Source organism: Piliocolobus tephrosceles, chromosome 1 (assembly GCF_002776525.5).
Source record: "Piliocolobus tephrosceles isolate RC106 chromosome 1, ASM277652v3, whole genome shotgun sequence".
NCBI classification, from domain to species: Eukaryota; Metazoa; Chordata; class Mammalia; order Primates; family Cercopithecidae; genus Piliocolobus; species Piliocolobus tephrosceles.
Genome location: NC_045434.1, coordinates 207,229,804 through 207,246,309, shown reverse-complemented (window position 1 = coordinate 207,246,309; position 16,506 = coordinate 207,229,804). Strand labels below are relative to the sequence as shown.

Below are 16,506 nucleotides of genomic sequence, written 5' to 3'. Positions count from 1 at the left end.
TATGACATGCTAGAGAAATCGTTGCTCTGCAGTTCAGAAATCAATTTACAGAGGAAGGATAGTTAAGTGAACCATGGCTGAGAGCCTCACGGAACTGGAGCTCATTCCAGAGGAGGGTTTTGTCTTAGGCTGAGCAGAAACTAAGAACCGAGTTTCCTCTCTGATCCAAGAAAAGGGCTGAAATTCTGCCCTTGGTCCTTCTGAATGAATCTCGAATCCTTCAGGCCACCCCTACCCAAGTGCCCCCAGAGCCATCCACACCTGCAGGATTCTGGGAGGCAGGGAGGGTTTGTCTAAGAATCAGAAATCTGGGATTTGAACCTCTGATTCATTTGTGAGGAAGTGACTTTTACTTTCTGAGCCTCAGTTTCTGCATCTATGAGGTGAGCCCGTAGGTTCCCACCCTGCCCACCTTGCGGAAAGATGGGGAAATGTTTTCTGAAACACAGGGCTCCACGGCAGAGCCTGGGCGTGGTTATCATTGCTGCTGCTGTTGGTTTTTTCTATAATTCTATCACCTTCTTCAGTGCCAGACCCTCTCCAGAGCTAGTAGTCCCCGGATTAACCCTTGGAGCTCTGCTGGATGAGCCTCTCGTGGCACGGCATTTCCAGCACGTTGGAAGAGAGCCCTAGAACCCTGCTCCGGGCTTCTTGTGTGGGAGAGCATCTGCTGGCACCCGTGGAGCTCTGCCATCTGTCACTGTCCACAAAGCCTTCCTCCCGGGAAGAATCTTGGCACATACCTCTTGCTTAGAGCAAAGGAAGGGCAGTTAGCTGAAAGCTGCAGGCGATTCGACAGGGATGTTCAGGCAGTCGGCTTGTGGGGCTGAGGCCATCTGCTGTTCTAAAGGGATGGTCAGGCAGTCGGCTTGTGGGGCTGACTTCCCTGCCCTCACCCTGCCTGGCACTGGCCCAGCTGTTTTCTCGGGTCATGAGAAATAAGCCTCTGGAGGCTGGCACTTCTCTACTGTGGGACCTTGTCTGCATGACTTCACCTCTCTGTGCCTCAATTGTCCCGTCTATAAAATGGGAATCATCGTAGTTAATAATTATAACACCTCCTTCAGAGGGTTAATAATATATAAAGTTTTAGAACACTTCTGACACACAGTATGAACTAAAGACTGCTTTTTTCAAGTTTATAAGAACTTGAAAAACTGATAGATTTATTTATTTATTTATTTATTTATTTATTTATTTATTTATGATAGAGTCTCATTCCGTTGCCAAGCTGGAGTGCAATGGCACGATCTCGGCTCACTGCAACCTCCGCCCCCCGGGTTCAAGCAATTCTCCTGTCTCAGCCTCCTGGGTAGCTGGGATTACAGGCGCCCGCCACCACACCCAGCTAATTTTTGTATTTTTAGTGGAGACAGAGTTTCACCATGTTGGCCAGACTGGTCTTGATCTCCTGACCTCGTGATCCTCCCGCCTCGGCCTTCCAAAATGTTGGGATTATAGGCATGAGCCACCGGTCCTGGCATAAAAACTGATGTTTTTAAACTTTGTTGAAAACCAAAGCTCACCGCCAGTTGCCCGATGCTCTGTGTGACTGGAGCTGTCTCTCGGGTGAAGAGTGGGCCTGAGGTGGCCTCTGTGGCAGCTCGCACGGTTGAGCTGCAGGGGTTTGGGGCTTCCCTCCCTCCTCCAGGGGGGCCTGCTAAGGACAAACGTCAGCATGGGCAGGTCTAGGACCTGAGTCAGGCTGGTCACCCCTTTCTGGGTCTGCTCCACAGGTCCTTCTATATTTTAGGGGTTTCCTGGTGACCACCATCCTTTCTGGTAGGCACAGTCCCCCCCTTCAGGCTCCTTTGGACCCATTGTCTCATCTTGGCTGCTGCTGTCCCACTCCAAGCCACTGTCCTGCTTCCTGAGCAGCAGCAAAACCTGACCAGCCTCCCTGCATCTACTTGTCCCCAAGTCCCCAGTCCAATCTCCGCAAGGCAGCCACAGTGATCGGAGGGCAGGGCGCCCCCGCTTAAGCCTGTCACTGCTATGCTGGGTTGAACAGTGGTCCCTGGGTAGGTGCCTCCACCCGGAACCTGTGCACATGGCCTCATTTGCAAACAGTCTTGGCCGATGGTATTAAGGTGAGGATCTCAAGATGAGATCATCCTGGGACAAGTGTCCTTGGAAGGGAAGAGAAGAGAGGAGGACTGAGGGGAAAAGGTGATGAGAAGACGGACTGAGGTCAGGGTGACACATCTACACGCTGATGGACACCAGGGACTGCGGCGAAACTGGAAGCTGGAGGAGACTTTGAAGGGGATGTGGCTCCGCCACACCTTGATTTCGAGCTTCTGGCCTCAGGAACTACCAGAGAAGATTTTTTTTTCCTTCTTTCTTTCTTTCTTTTTTTTCTGAGATGGAGTTTCACTCTTGTTGCCCAGACTGGAGTGCAATGACACAATCTCGGCTCACTGAAACCTCCGCCTCCCAGTTTCAAATGATTCTCCTGTCTCAGCCTCCGGAGAAGCTGGGATTACAGGCGCATGCCACCACGCCTGGCTCAATTTTGTATTTTTAGTACAGACTGAGTTTCACCATGTTGGCTAGACTGATCTCAACCTCCCGACCTCAGGTGATCCACCCACCTCAGCCTCCCAAAGAGCTGGGATTACAAGCATGAGCCACCGCACCCAGTCTTGAGAATGCATTTGTTTTAAGCCCTTAGATTATGGCAGTGTGTTATGGTAGCCACGGGAAACTGACACAACTGGCTTCCTACTTCCTTGCAGAGAAACCCAGGCTCCTCTGCACAAGGCCCCTCCCTGGCCTTCACTTCTAGAAAATACTAAGCTCTTTGCTGTCTCAGGGCCTTTGCACTTGCCCTTCCCTCTGCCGGAACATTATTCCTCTCTTGACATGTATGGCAGCTTCTCCATCCTTCAGGCCTCACAGAGGTCTTTGCAGACCACGCCACCTGCGGCCCAGGATTCCCTGTTTGTTTGCTTCTCAGTGATGACCTCAGTGTGTATTTAAATAATTACATGTAAATAATAATTAAACATGTGTCATGTGCTTCTCTGTCTTCCTTGCTCTGACGTAGTATCCATGGGAATAAAGATCTCATCAGTCTGGCCAGGCATGGTGGCTCATGCCTTTAATTCCAGCACTTTGGGAAGCCGAGGTGGGCAGACGACTTGAGGTCAGGAGTTCAAGACCAGCCTGGCCAATATGGTGAAACCCCATCTCTAAAAAAAAAAAATTAGCTGGGCATGGTGGTTCATACTGTAATCCCAGCTAATTGGGAGGCTGAGGCACGAAAATCACTTGCCTGGGAGGCAGAGGTTACAGTGAGCCGAGACTGCACTTCTGCACTCCAACTTGCGCGAGAGAGTGAGACTCAGTCTCAAAAAAAAAAAAAAAAAAAAAAAACCTTATTTACCCAGACTCCCCAGCTGCAGCTCAGTGCCTGAGCAAGTTTTTGTTGAATAAACATAAACCCTTCTATTAATAAGGCCGTGGCTAAGTCCTATTTATCTTGTTCTTGACCTAGGAGATGACAGGTTGTCTTGCAGATACTTTTGCAGATACTGTGGTCTTAGTTTTGTATGACCAAATTTAAAGCCTTAGAATTCTGGCTGGGCACAGTGGCTCATGCCTGTAATCCCAGCACTTTGGGAGGTCGAGGACGGAGGATCACCTGAAGTCAGGAGTTCGAGACCAGCCTGGCCAACGTGGTGAAACCCCGTCTCTACTACAAATACAAAAAGTAGCCGGGCATGGTGGCGGGCACCTGTAATCCCAGCTACACAGGAGGCTGAGGCAGGAGAATCGCTTGAACCTGGGAGGCGGAGGTTGCAGTCAGCTGAGATTGCACCATTGCACTCCAGCCTGGGCAACAAGAGCGAAACTCCATCTCAAAAAAAAAAAAAAGCCTTAGAATTCTGAGGGATACCCCCATGTCACCCCTATAAACCATTCTCATAAGCCTGCCTCTGGGATGTGATAATTAGAGCAAAAACTGGCTACTCCTAAGAGTAGTGAGTTCTCCATTCATGGAGGTGTGCAAATTTTCACATACACTAACTTATTGATCTTTCCCATTTCCAAGAACTCTATGGGGTCTTTACAGTTCTCCCCTCTGATCTCCCTGGCCTCCCCCTAGCCTGCAAACTCCCTTTTCTCCCCCTCCACTTTTCTGGGCCACCCTTTCAGCTTTTTTTCAATAAGATAAATCAAAGTCTATCTCAGAAGTCTAAAGTGTGTACGTCTGCTCACACATATAATTTTACTATGAGATAGTTTATCAGTCCTGAATGTATATTTAGTGACAAGCTTGGCTAATCTTTCATCTAATTATACTCATTAACATTTAAATGTATAATCATTAATATATCTGGGAATGGTGGTCTAAATATTTTATAGATGTCTTAATTACAGTAGATTTCCAGTCTTGCCATAAAACTCTCGTACCCCACCAATTAAAGGGATGGCGTCAGGTAGCTCCAGGGCCCTGGCTGGGGGTTGGTGGTGGACAGGGTCTCTCACTTTCTGCTTACACCATAGAAGCAGCCATTGTCAGCGGGAGAAGACAAGAAAATTGGTCTCTGATATTTTTTTTGCTGCCACGCCTCTGTCTGCAGCCGTCATGGGGTCCCCTGGAAGAGGCGAAAATCAAAGACAGGATCACAAAAATTGAAAATAATAATTATTGCTGCAGAGTCTTTAGGGAGTTGATTTAAAAAATAAACACTTGGCCAGGCACAGTGGCTCACGCCTATAATCCCAGCACTTTGGGAGGCCGAGGTGGGCGGATCATGAGGTCAAGAGATCGAGACCATCCTGGCTAACACGGTGAAACCCCGTCTCTGCTAAAAATACAAAAAATTAGCCTGATGTGATGGTGGGCGCCTGTAGTCCCAGCTACTCGAGAGGCTGAGACAGGAGAATGGCATGAACCCGGGAGGCAGAGCTTGCAGTGAGCCGAGATCGCACCACTGTGCTCCAGCCTGGGCGATGAGCAAGACTCCATCTCAAAAAAAAAAAAAAAAAAACACAACACTCCTTTCCTCCTCTACTAAATTAGGAAGCAGTTGTGGGGGGTCTCACAGAAGTCAGACAAGCAAGGATCACAGTGTTTTGTGACTGAAAAGGGGGTCTGAGATCATGGCTGGGATCCTGGGCCACGGTATCTGGTTGAGACTGAATGCCAGAAGTGGACAGACTTACCCACCTGGACTGGCACAGGCAGGCAGCCACAGCCCCCCAGCAGCTGCCTCCCCTCCCGTTAACAGCTGTCTTCACATCTTTGAAACCTCTGTGGATTCTAAAGCTCATCTTCAGATATCGTTTCCACCTATGAGGTTGCTGGGTTGTTATTGTGCCCATTTCACAGAGTTAAACACTGAGGCTCTGAGAAATTGCTGGGTGTCCTCAAGGCACATGGCGGGCGGGAGGTTGAGCAGGACCTGAATCCTTAGTGACCTGCTGTGAGTCCCAGCTAGACTGAGACTCATCTTATCCCAGCAGCCGTACTGGGTCCGTGAGGGGACCTGGCATGTGCCTCCACACCTTCCAGGGACAACTGGGGCCTGTGACCTCCAGGGCGAGGAAAGGCCTTGCAGGGTGGGACCACCAGGCTCCACTGCTCCCCACTGCAGCCCCATTCCATGCCCAGGTCCAGTGTCTGCCCCAGCCTTGCTGCACCAGAGACTGCCTACCTAGATATGATTAAGAGCAGGGGACTCAGAACCAGACCCACCCAGCCTGAACCTGGCTCTGCCTCTTACTAGCTGAGTCAGTGTAATCTACCTTTGCCTCAGTTTCTTCATTTGGTTTTTTGTTTATTCATTTGTTTGTTTTTTTGAGACAGAGTCTTGCTCTGTCGCCCAGGCTGGAGTGCAGTGGTGCAGTCTCGGCTCACTGCAACCTGTGCCCACCAGGTTCAAGCAATTCTTGTGCCTCAGCCTCCATAGTATCTGGGATTACAAGCACCCGCCACCACACCCGGCTAATTTTTGTATTTTTAGTAGAGACAGGGTTTCGCCATGTTGGCCAGGCTGGTCTCGAACTCCTGACCTCAAGTGATCCACCTGCCTCGGCCTCCCAAAGTGCTGGGATTACAATCCTGAGCCACCAAGCCTGGCCAGTTTCTTCACTTGTAAACTGGAGAGAATGATGGCATTACCTCTCAAGATTGCTTTGAGGAAAATTTGAATGAAAACATACAAGGTGTAGAATAATACCCACCCCATAGGAATCACTTAATAAATGCTAACTGCAGCTGTTACTGTCTTGATTAGTATCATCGGTTCTCGTCGCCGTTGTCATTATTAGTGCTGGGGAAGCCTCTGCCTTTCATGATGCCAAGCACTTCCTGGCACCTCCACGAACATCCTCCCCCTTAACTAACCACAGTCACACACGGACAGTGTTGTCATGGCCCGTGCAGGACTGAGCTGGACTTGAACCCAGGACCAACCCCACAGCCCATCTTCCTTCCCCAGCCCCAGGGGCCCTGGGGACTCAGAGTGGGGCCAGTGCCCACCTTGCCCACACCTGGAGCTGCCCTGCCTCACTGCTACCCCAGGCGGGTGTCTACTGACGTCTTGGGGACCCACAGCCCTCCAGGTGACACAAGCTGGGTTACCGCATTCCCCGCACACTAGGCAGTGTTCCGAGGGCATTGCATTTCTAAAACCAGTGCTATGAGGTGGATGCTGTTTCTAGAAGCTTTTAATTAAAGGCTCACATACGGCCGGGCGCGGTGGCTCAAGCCCGTAATCCCAGCACTTTGGGAGGCCGAGACGGGCGGATCACGAGGTCAGGAGATCGAGACCATCCTGGCCTACACGGTGAAACCCCGTCTCTACTAAAAAATACAAAAAACTAGCCGGGCGAGGTGGCGGGCGCCTGTAGTCCCAGCTACTCGGGAGGCTGAGGCAGGAGAATGGTGTAAACCCGGGAGGCGGAGCTTGCAGTGAGCCGAGATCACACCACTGCACTCCAGCCTGGGTGACAAAGCGAGACTCCGTCTCAAAAAAAAAAAAAAAAAAAAAAGCTCACATAGTACTCAGATAATCCATGAATCTCAAGTTTAATCCATGAATCTCAAGTTTATGTCTTGGAGAATTTTTACAAACTGAACATACTGTGTGACCAGCACCCAGATCAAGAATAGGACCTCATTTGCTTCCCAGAAGCCCTCCTGTGCGCCCTTCTTGCCACTATCCCCCTCCAAAGGTAGCCTCTCGCTGACTTCTAGCCACGGAGATTAATTCTGCCCCTCTTGCATCATCTCTTCTTAGCACTGTTTACAGTATATACTCATCTGTGTCTGGCTCCAGAAGCGTGACTTTCAGTCCGTGTGGCTCTTCTGTGTCATGTGTGGCCATGGTTCATTCATTCTCACCGGGTCGAGCCATCCACCGTGTGAAGGGATCACAGTGGGTGTAGCCGTTCTCCTGATCGAGGGTGTCTGGGGAGTTTCTAGTTTGGAGCTTTTACAGATAGTGCTGCTGTGAACTTTTTCGTGCAGGTGAACGCACAGATGCAGGCCTTTCAGACAGATACCCAGGAAGGACAGTTGGCAAAAACGCTAGCATGATGTGACTTGCCCCAGCTCCCCCCACATCACTCTAGGGAGTGGCAGAGCTGGATTTGAACCCAGATTGTCTGGCTCCAGGATCTCACTCATGAGCTCTGCTCTCTGTAGCCTGTCTCCTCTCTTACAAACTTTTCTGGGAAAAGGCTGCTGCCTGCATCAGCCTTCAACAGCTCTGCTGTGTCTCTGTTGCACGGCGAGGGTGAGACCAGTCCCCCAGTCCCCGTATCACTAGGCACCCAGGGAAGCTTCCTGATGGACAGTCTTGAGTAGAACACCAAAGCCCAGAGAGGGTGCCTGAGTTCCCAAAGCCACACAGCATGCTGGTTTGCACCCTAGTGTCCTGCCTCTCTGTCCACTGGCCATTCCCTGCCCCATGCTGCCTCTTCCTCCTTTCTCAGGACCGAGCCCAGGCCATTATCGTGCCTGCGGACAACCTCACACACCCACACAATCCTTTAAAAATAGGCATGGGGCCTGAGGCTGATATTGCATTTCCAGAAATCTCCATTTCCCCCCTCCGGCTCCAACCTAGGGAATGTCCGTGTTCCGGGCCCATTCCCTGCCACTATTTTTAGCGGTGATTAGGAGGAAGGAGGACATTTCCTGGACTCCCCCTCAGAGGCTGGAAAACAAACACCACCCCGTCCCAGTCCCGACCCCTCCCATTTCCCTCTTGCTGGTATACCTTGGCCTCCTGTCTCCCTCAGGGAGGAGCAGGCAGTGGGGGCCTGCTTCCTGGGGCCCTCCGCCCTCCTGGCTTCCAGGTGACCTCTGAGCAATTCCAGGGGCAGGCCTAAGCCGGGGTGGTGGCAGGGACAGTGCGCTCCATGTGCAGTTAGCACCCTGAAGCCTGCAGAGGGCCCCCGTGGCTCCCTGCAGTCCCTCTTATGACAGACACTCTGTCTGCAGGTTTTGGTCCCCTCCCCGGGACTAGCCTAGCCCTTTCCAGCCCTTTCCCATTGGAAGCCCTGGCTCCTGGCATCTGTATGAGTTCGTTTTCATGCTGCTGATAAAGACATACCCGAGACTAGGACATTTACAAAGAAAAAGAGGATGGGGAGGCCTCATAATCATGGCGGAAGGCAAAAGGCACGTCTTACATGGTGGCAACAAGAGAGAGAATGAGAGCCAAGGGAAAACCATCAATCTCTTGAGACTTATTCACTACCATGAGAACAGTATGGGGGAAATTGCCCCCAGGATTCAATTATCTCCTGCCGTGTCCCTCCCACAACGCGTGGGAATTATGGGAGCTACAATTCAAGATGAGATTTGGGTGGGGACACAGCCAGACCACATCAGCATCCATGCCTGAGGCAGAGGCTCTCCAGGTGGCCAGGATGGGCCGTGCACCCCCTGCCTCCCATCACCTCCCTGCCCCAGCTCCAAACAGTCTATCCAGTGGTCTTGCAGCTCTGCTCAGAACCCCGCCCCTCCCCCCCCTCCTGCCCCAGGGTGCTGCTTCCTTATGAAGAGTCTGCCCAGTCTAGCCTTGGACTCTCTGGCTGTTAGGCAGTCTCTCTGCGTGGTTAACCAGAGCTTTGCGGTTGGGGAGCTTTTGCTCTCATTCAATACACGTTATTCAATACTATTATCCCCATTTGACACATGAGGCAAAGGGCCCTTACCCAAGGTCACAGCAAGCGAATGGTAGGGCCAAGCTGAGAGTCCAGGCCTCTGTCTGCCGAGTAGCGGTGGATGGGCCCAAATCCCTCCTGCTCCCTCTTCCGCGGACACTCACTCAGGTCAGCGGTCAGCACCCAGCCGAGCCCACAGACATGGCTGGGCCTGTGATCAGCTGCCACTGTGGAAACACTGGGAGACTAAGTTTAAGGCATGGAAAGTAGCCATCATCTGGAGTTGGGAATTTTCTTGAAAATGTGGGAGGCCTGGCATGACTGGGCCCCATTCGGTCAGTCGCAGAACAGCTGCCCTCTCTAGGTGTGGGGGGGGGGGAGGTGTTCTAGGTCCCCACTCATGTACCTGTCTGACTCATGATCCCTGGTGGGCTCTGTGCACAGCTGCGAGTTCTACCTGGATGGTCCTGGGTCCCTCAGCTGGAAAACCAGGGAAGGGGCAGATTAGGGTATTTGGAAATGGTGAGCACTGAGCCTCTGACAGCCTGCTTAAGCCCCTGGGTTACCTGTTAGCCCTTTCCTTTACCTGCCAGGGGCTGTGCTGAGCTGAATGCCGGCTTCTGGAAATAGCCAAGGCCGAGTCCCTGCCTGCAAGTGGCCTCTAGGCTAGTCTTGGGGGTGGGTAGGTCCTGAGCTGGGGGTCGGGTTCCCAGGCTGCTGGTGTGAATTCCTGCAGGGCCCAGTAGCGGATGGGCAGGGCCATGATCACGCTTGGCATGAGCTGTAGGCTTAGAAATCCAGGAACAAGCTGCATTGAATTCTCAGCAGGTTATGGGGTAGGGGAGTCTTCAGGGGAAAGGAAGAGGTACTTGCTTCAGTGACCATTTCCCACAATAAGCACAGAATACACAGTGTTAAGTTGGTGGCCAGTTCAAAGGAGAACAAAGAACAGGGAAGGGTGTCCAGGGAAGAGGTTGCTGAGAAAGGCGTGTTTGAATAAAGAGGAGGTGGGAGGAAGTGGGACACATGGGTAGGAGGGGGAAGGCAGGAGGGCCTTTCAGGCAGAGGAAACAGCTCATGCAGAGGTCCTGAGGAAGGAGGCCAGTGCATGGACAGCCAGGAGGCCAGGGCACCTGCTCCGGAATGTGAGCTGGGGGAGGATGGGTACGGGACCTGGGGACAGATCTTGGGGGGCCCTTGTAGACCATAGGAAGGACTTTGTGCTCCCCCTTGAGGGGGACAGGAGTTGTGGGAGAGAAGCAGAGAAGCGCCATGGTCTGAGCTGCCTTTTAAGAGGACCACTCCATGGCAGGGTTGATGTCCACTGAAGGGTTGGAAAACCAGTTAAGAGGCTACTGTGTGACCCAGATATGGGGGTGGGGTGGTGACACAGCCCAGGTGGGTGAGCAGGGTGGTGACTGAGGAGTGGTAAAAAGGGGCCAGGTCCTGGTGCCGTGTTGAAGGTAGAGCTGGCGTGGTCGGCTGATTAATTGGGGGTGGAGTATGAGAAAAGTGTGTGGGGAGGTGGTCAAGGAAGATTCCAGAGTTTGAGGCCAGAGCAACAGGAAGGCTAAAGCCACTGTGTACTGAGTTTGAAAGGACTGAGAAGAGCAGGCTCTTGGGGACTGGTCAGGGACTGTCTTGGATGTGTGAGGTTTGAGTTGCTTTTAGAGGTTCAAGCAGAGGTGTGGATGCTCTAGGCTCTGGGTCTGGAGTTCAGGGATGAGGTCCAGGCTGGTGTCTGTGGTTGGACTGAAGCCACCAGTGCCCAGAGGTCAGAAGGGAACAGAGTCCAAAACAGAGCAGGCAGAAATGAGAGGAAACCAGGAACACGGGCCCTGGAGGCCAAGCGAAGACTTGCCATCACCTGCATCACCTGCTGTAGGCAGAGCTCATCAGATGGAGAATGTGGGTTCACACTCAGAGGTTGTTGGTGACCGGCATGGAAAAGCCAGAGCTGGTCCCAGAGAGGATGGTGGGAGGGAAATGGAGACGGTGATGTGGTCAACCATTTTGAACATTTTTGTTCCAAAACGAAGAAGAGAAATGGAATGAGCGCTGGAGAGGGACATGAGATCAAATGAAGATTTTCTGTGAAAGATGTGAGAGAGAATCGCATGTTTCAATGATGCTGAGAAAAATTCAATAGACGGCACATGCCAAGTGCAAAGAACTCAGATGGTCCGAGGAGCCTCTTGTACCAAAGGGAGGCCTCAGTTTCCAGTTGAAGGGAAGGCACAGCAGCAGCCAGGCTAATAGCGGGAGAGCCTGGTAGGAGAAGTGACCCTCGCAGTCCTGGGCCTGGGGTCTCACCTCTGTGGGAAGCACAATGCCTGGGGTCTTTCCCCAGCCCTGGGCACCTTAAAATGTGAGCGCTCTGGATTAGCAGAAACTTTGGTCCACTTGAGTCTTCTCATTCCTGGCTGGGATGTGGATACAGTTCACCAAGTCCAAGGCAGTTAGTAAGAACTTCAGCCATGCCGTGGCCAGCTCCGAGATCACCAGGACCGATGCTCAGGGTTCTGTCAGGAGGCACAGGGAAGTTAGCACGGCCTGTCCCTCCCAGGGAGGGCAAGAGGAGACAGGCAAAGAAAAACAAGATGTCCTCTGCCCTCATGGCACAGGATCCTGCTGTCCCTGGGGCTGTCCACCTCATTCAGTCATTCATTTGAAAGTCACTATTTCCTGAGCACTTACTATGTGCCAGGCACTGCTGTAGTTGTGGAGGATACAGCAGTGAATGGGATGGACGAGGTCCCTGCCCTCCAGGAACTTATATCACAGGTTGGGAGTGGACATGAAAATAAAGTAAAAATAAGTAAAATAAGTAAAAATAAGTAAAATAACATAAAAAATAAGTAAATTCATTAATCCTTCACTTAGCTTTGGCCCAGTTGAGGGAAATAAAATCTGCTCTTTCACCTTTAACCTTGCTGTTTGGAGTTCATTTGCCCCCATCTCACTGGTGTGAATAGACTCATTTTCTACCAGTTAAGAAAATTGGTTCTCAACTCTTTTGGTTAAGTAGAGTTGCCCTTGGCTCCATGGAGTATGCTGATAATTGGCACAGCACTGACCAGAGTAGTTCTCAAACATGCCAGCCCCGATCGGGCACTACTGGCATCTGCCTCCCTGTGAGGGGCAGAGCTAGCAAACCTGTTTCCCTCCCATGCCATGGCAGACATCCCTAATCAACCCAGCTTCCTAGGGAGCCTAGTTGATTAGTCATGTCTGCCCTGGCGTGTTACTGGAAAACAAGAAGCTATTCCAGATACTTGCCTTGCCCCAGGCAGGAGGTTGGAAAGGTCATGCTGAATAACTTTCCAGAGCGCACTTGGAGAGAGGTTCTATGGGGCATCTGGAAGGATCATGAGCCTGAGCATCAAAGTTCTGGGGTCAAGTTCCAGGTCAGCCACTTGTTGGCTGTGCAAGCTGGTCAACCCACTTCACCTCATGGCGAGAAGAAAAAGGAAATTAACATTATGAGGAGCAGACTGGGTGCCTGTATCACAGCACTTAGGGAGGCCGAGGCGAGCGGATCACTTGAGGTCAGGAGTTCCAGACCTGAGCACCACCTGATGTGACGAGAACCTGATTAGCCTTTATAAAGCAGGTTAAACTTTAACCTTTTCTGAATTCACCTTACTCATCTTCGAAACACGAAAAGACCAAATAAACCGGTGGCCACCCATCCCAGGACCATAAATCAGTGGCCCTGTACATGCTGCCCTCAACTGGCCCTTTCCTTCTCCCTGACCTGGGTGTCTTCCCCAGGGCTCTTTACTTGGAAACCTGCCTATTGCTCAAGTCAGCCTGTATTTTCTGGGACCTCCTAGAGCCTGAGCTCAGGCCTGGGAGCCGTGGGAAGCCGGAAGACAGGAAGAGAGGCTAACACTTACTGAGCACCTGCTGTATGCAACCGAGGTCTGTCCTGGGTCCTGGCACGTAGAGCCTTGCCAGGTAGACACAATCAGGCACAGCTTAACAGCTGGGGATAGGGAAGCTGAGAAAAGTTGCACGTGGGGTCTCAGGCCCCCAGCTACTAAGGAGCAAGTGATAAAGGTGACGTCTCTTGGGATTTCAGAAGCTAAATGGAAGCTCACAGAATCCAGCACCCTCATTATGCTGAGGGAAAACAGGCTTTGAGGGAGGGAAAAAAGCAGCACTAGAACCTGGGGCCCCCGCCCCCGACTCTGAGGCTGTGTCTTTCTGAGGTTCTCGTCTCCCAAAATGCCCAAGGTCAGCACCTCACAGTCATTCAAGACCAGATAACTTGTCCCTGTGGGGCAGAAATGATTATACAGTCATCGGTCGTCTGGATCTGTGGGTTCCACATCCATGAATTCAACCAACCACAGATAGAAAATAATTTGGAAAAAAAAATGGATCTTTGTGCCTGTACTGAATATGCGCAAGACATTTTTCTTGTCATTCTTCTCTAAACAATACAGTGTAACAGCTACTTACATAGCTTCTACATTGTATAAGGTGTTATAGGTAATTTAGAGATGATTTCTAGTACACGGGAGGATGTGTGTACATAATTTGCAAATACTATGTTTTATTGGGGACTTGAGCATCTGTGGATTTTGGTATTTGGGGGAGCTCCTGGAACCAATGCCACACAATATTAAGGGCTGTCAGCTGCCGTTTACAGACGAGGAAACTGAGGCTTAATCAAACCTAGGCAGATTCCCAAGCCAGTGCTTTTTTTTTTTTTTTTCTTGAGATGGAGTCTCATTCTATCGCCCAGGCTGGAGTGCAGTGGAACGATCTTGGCTCACTGCAAGCTCCACCTCCCGGGTTCACGCCGTTTTCCAGCCTCAGCCTCATGAGTAGCTGGGACTACAGGCGCCCACCACCACGCCTGGCTAAATTTTTGTATTTTTCGTAGAGACGGGGTTTCACCATGTTAGCTAGGATAGTCTTGATCTCCCGACCTCATGATCTGCCCGCCTCGGCCTCCCAAAGTGCTGAGATTACAGGTGTGAGCCACCACGCCCGGCTCCAAGCCAGTGCTTCTAACTCAGCTGCCTTGGCCTAAGAGTCGGGAGACCTCAGCTGACTGTGCATTGGGCATTCTTGCTCCTTCTCTGGGCCTCAGTTTCCCCATCTGAGAAGGGAAGCTGAGCTGGAAGAACTCCAAGAGCCTCACATTCTGATGGGTATTTATTAGAGGTTCGAGTCCCACAGATTGGTTTGCCAGGCTTTCTGGCCCTAACCTGCCCACCCCTTATTTCGCAGAATGTAGTTCCTGAAGGTTCCACGAGTCAGGAACATTGCATGGAAAAGAAAGGGGGGGGGGCCCCCTGCTGGCAGCAGCTGGGATCGTCTGACGTGGACCTATTCCTCCCTCCTCACCTCTGAGCCCACGTTTGTCCAGGGTACACCCAGGCTGGAAATTTTTACAAGGGCTCCTGGCCCTGGGACATCCAGGATTGGGCCCACAGTGGTGGTTTGTTTAGTTTGAGATGGAGTCTCGCTCCTCCATGTTCATATCTGGGTTAGGGGCTGTGGCATCCAAAGGCAGAGAAAGAAGAAAGGTCTGAGGTGGGAGCTTGAGGACAAACTGAACGTCACCTCATTGTGTACATGACAGAGCCCAGAGGCTCCTTTGTGTCATTTTTAGTTGTTCTCCACTGGGCATTCATTCCTAAAGACTCAGCTTTCATGTTTTCTCGGTCTTTCGCCTGGCAGGGCCCAGCCCAGAGACATGCCACCATCGTGGGGCCACAGCTGGGCCCCTGGTTACACCCTGGTCTCAGGCATGCATGTGGCCACCTCTGAGTTGGAAAAATAGGTCCCTCCCCACACACCCTCCCTCCCACCCCCAGAGTCCCCACATTCCCAGGAGCTGGCTCGTCTCATTCCATGATCCTACAGGGCCTGCTGGGCATGACATCACCAGTCACCATGGCAGTGGTTCCAGTGGCTTGGCTGCTGGAATAGGACCCGCGTGGGTGAAGCCAGATGATTGGGAAGTTGCGCAGAGCACTGGAGAGCTAGGGGCTGAGTCAGGAGGCCAGTCCCAGAGAAACACAGCCATGCCTTGCAGGCTGGCAGCTCATCTTGCGTTAGGAGCATTTGGGGAACATCAGAATGGGTTTTGAAGGAGAGAAAAAAGCAGAGCTATGAGGAAGAAAGGAAGAGTTCCAGCCAGATGCGGTGGCTCATGCCTGTAATCCCAGCACTTTGGGAGGCCAAATCACGAGGTCAGGAGATCGAGACCATCCTGACTAACACGGTGAAACCCTGCCTCTACTAAAACTACAAAAAAATTAGCCGGGTGTGGTCCCAGCTACTGGGGAGGCTGAGGCAGGAGAATGGCGTGAACCCGAGAGGCGGAGCTTGCAGTGAGCCAAGATCGCACCACTGCACTCCAGCCTGGGAGACAAGGTGAGACTCCATCTCAAAAAAAAAAAAAAAAAAAAAAAACCAGAAAGAGTTCCATTGCATCATTTTCATAGCTGTGTGTAGATTTTAAATTATTTATAGGGGGCCCATCGCACCGGCCTCATTGTTTGTATAGAGTTGCAGCACCTGCCATGTGCAAACTGGATGTCGCCTCCTTGTGTACACGACACAACTTGTGGCACCTTTGTGTTATTTTTGGTTGTTCTTTACCTGGCATTCATTCCTAAGGGTTCAGTTTTTGTGTTGTCTTGGTCTTTAGCCTGGTAGAGTCCAGCCCAGAGTTGGGCAGAGCGAGGAGCACCCGTGGAAAGGAACCATGAAGTGAAGCCTCATGGGAGAGGGTGGCAGCACGTCTCACAGCCTGCCCTGGTGTGTCTGTTAGGAATGTGCTGGGCTGCATGTAACAATAAAACCCTACAACATGGGGGTTTGTTATTCTCTTGCTGTGAGACATCCTGGCTGGGTGGTACCATCAGGGACCTTGGTCCCTTCTGTTTTTTTTTTCTCCTCCCCATTCTTAGCTCATATCTTCCATCCTTGTGCTCAAAAAAGGCTTATAAAGAAAACTAGATTTTCCAGTGGGTATCTGTGTGCATTTTAACTGCCAGAAGTGTGACACGTCCCGCTTGCAGCTGCAGGGGAGCTTGGGAAATCGAACATTTTAGTGGGCACATTCCCGGCCAAACAGAATTGGAGCATCATGGTGACGTGGAGGGTGGATGGTGCCAGTGCCAGCCATAGGTGTGAGTTCGTCTCCTCTGGGAGAGCGTCAGCCTCCCACAAGGCAGGAACCATGTCTGGCTCACCCCTGTCTTCACAGCAGCAAGTCTGGCATATAGTAGGTGCTTAATTGAACAGTTTGGGGAGAGCTGCAGGTCCCCTCTTAGGCAGAAGTGAATAATCTAAAGGCACAGGCCCTGCTCTTCCTCTCAGAGAGCCCCAGGTTAGATGCAGGAGGCATAG

The 16,506-nt window shown here is 51.5% G+C and overlaps 1 protein-coding gene across 6 annotated transcripts in view; it reads left to right on the top strand.

Annotated features, from left to right (window-relative positions):
* The window catches only part of KAZN (kazrin, periplakin interacting protein), a 517,580-nt gene that overhangs the window by 412,120 nt on the left and 88,954 nt on the right, over positions 1 to 16,506 (top strand). The gene's annotated exons all lie outside the window — the stretch shown is intronic.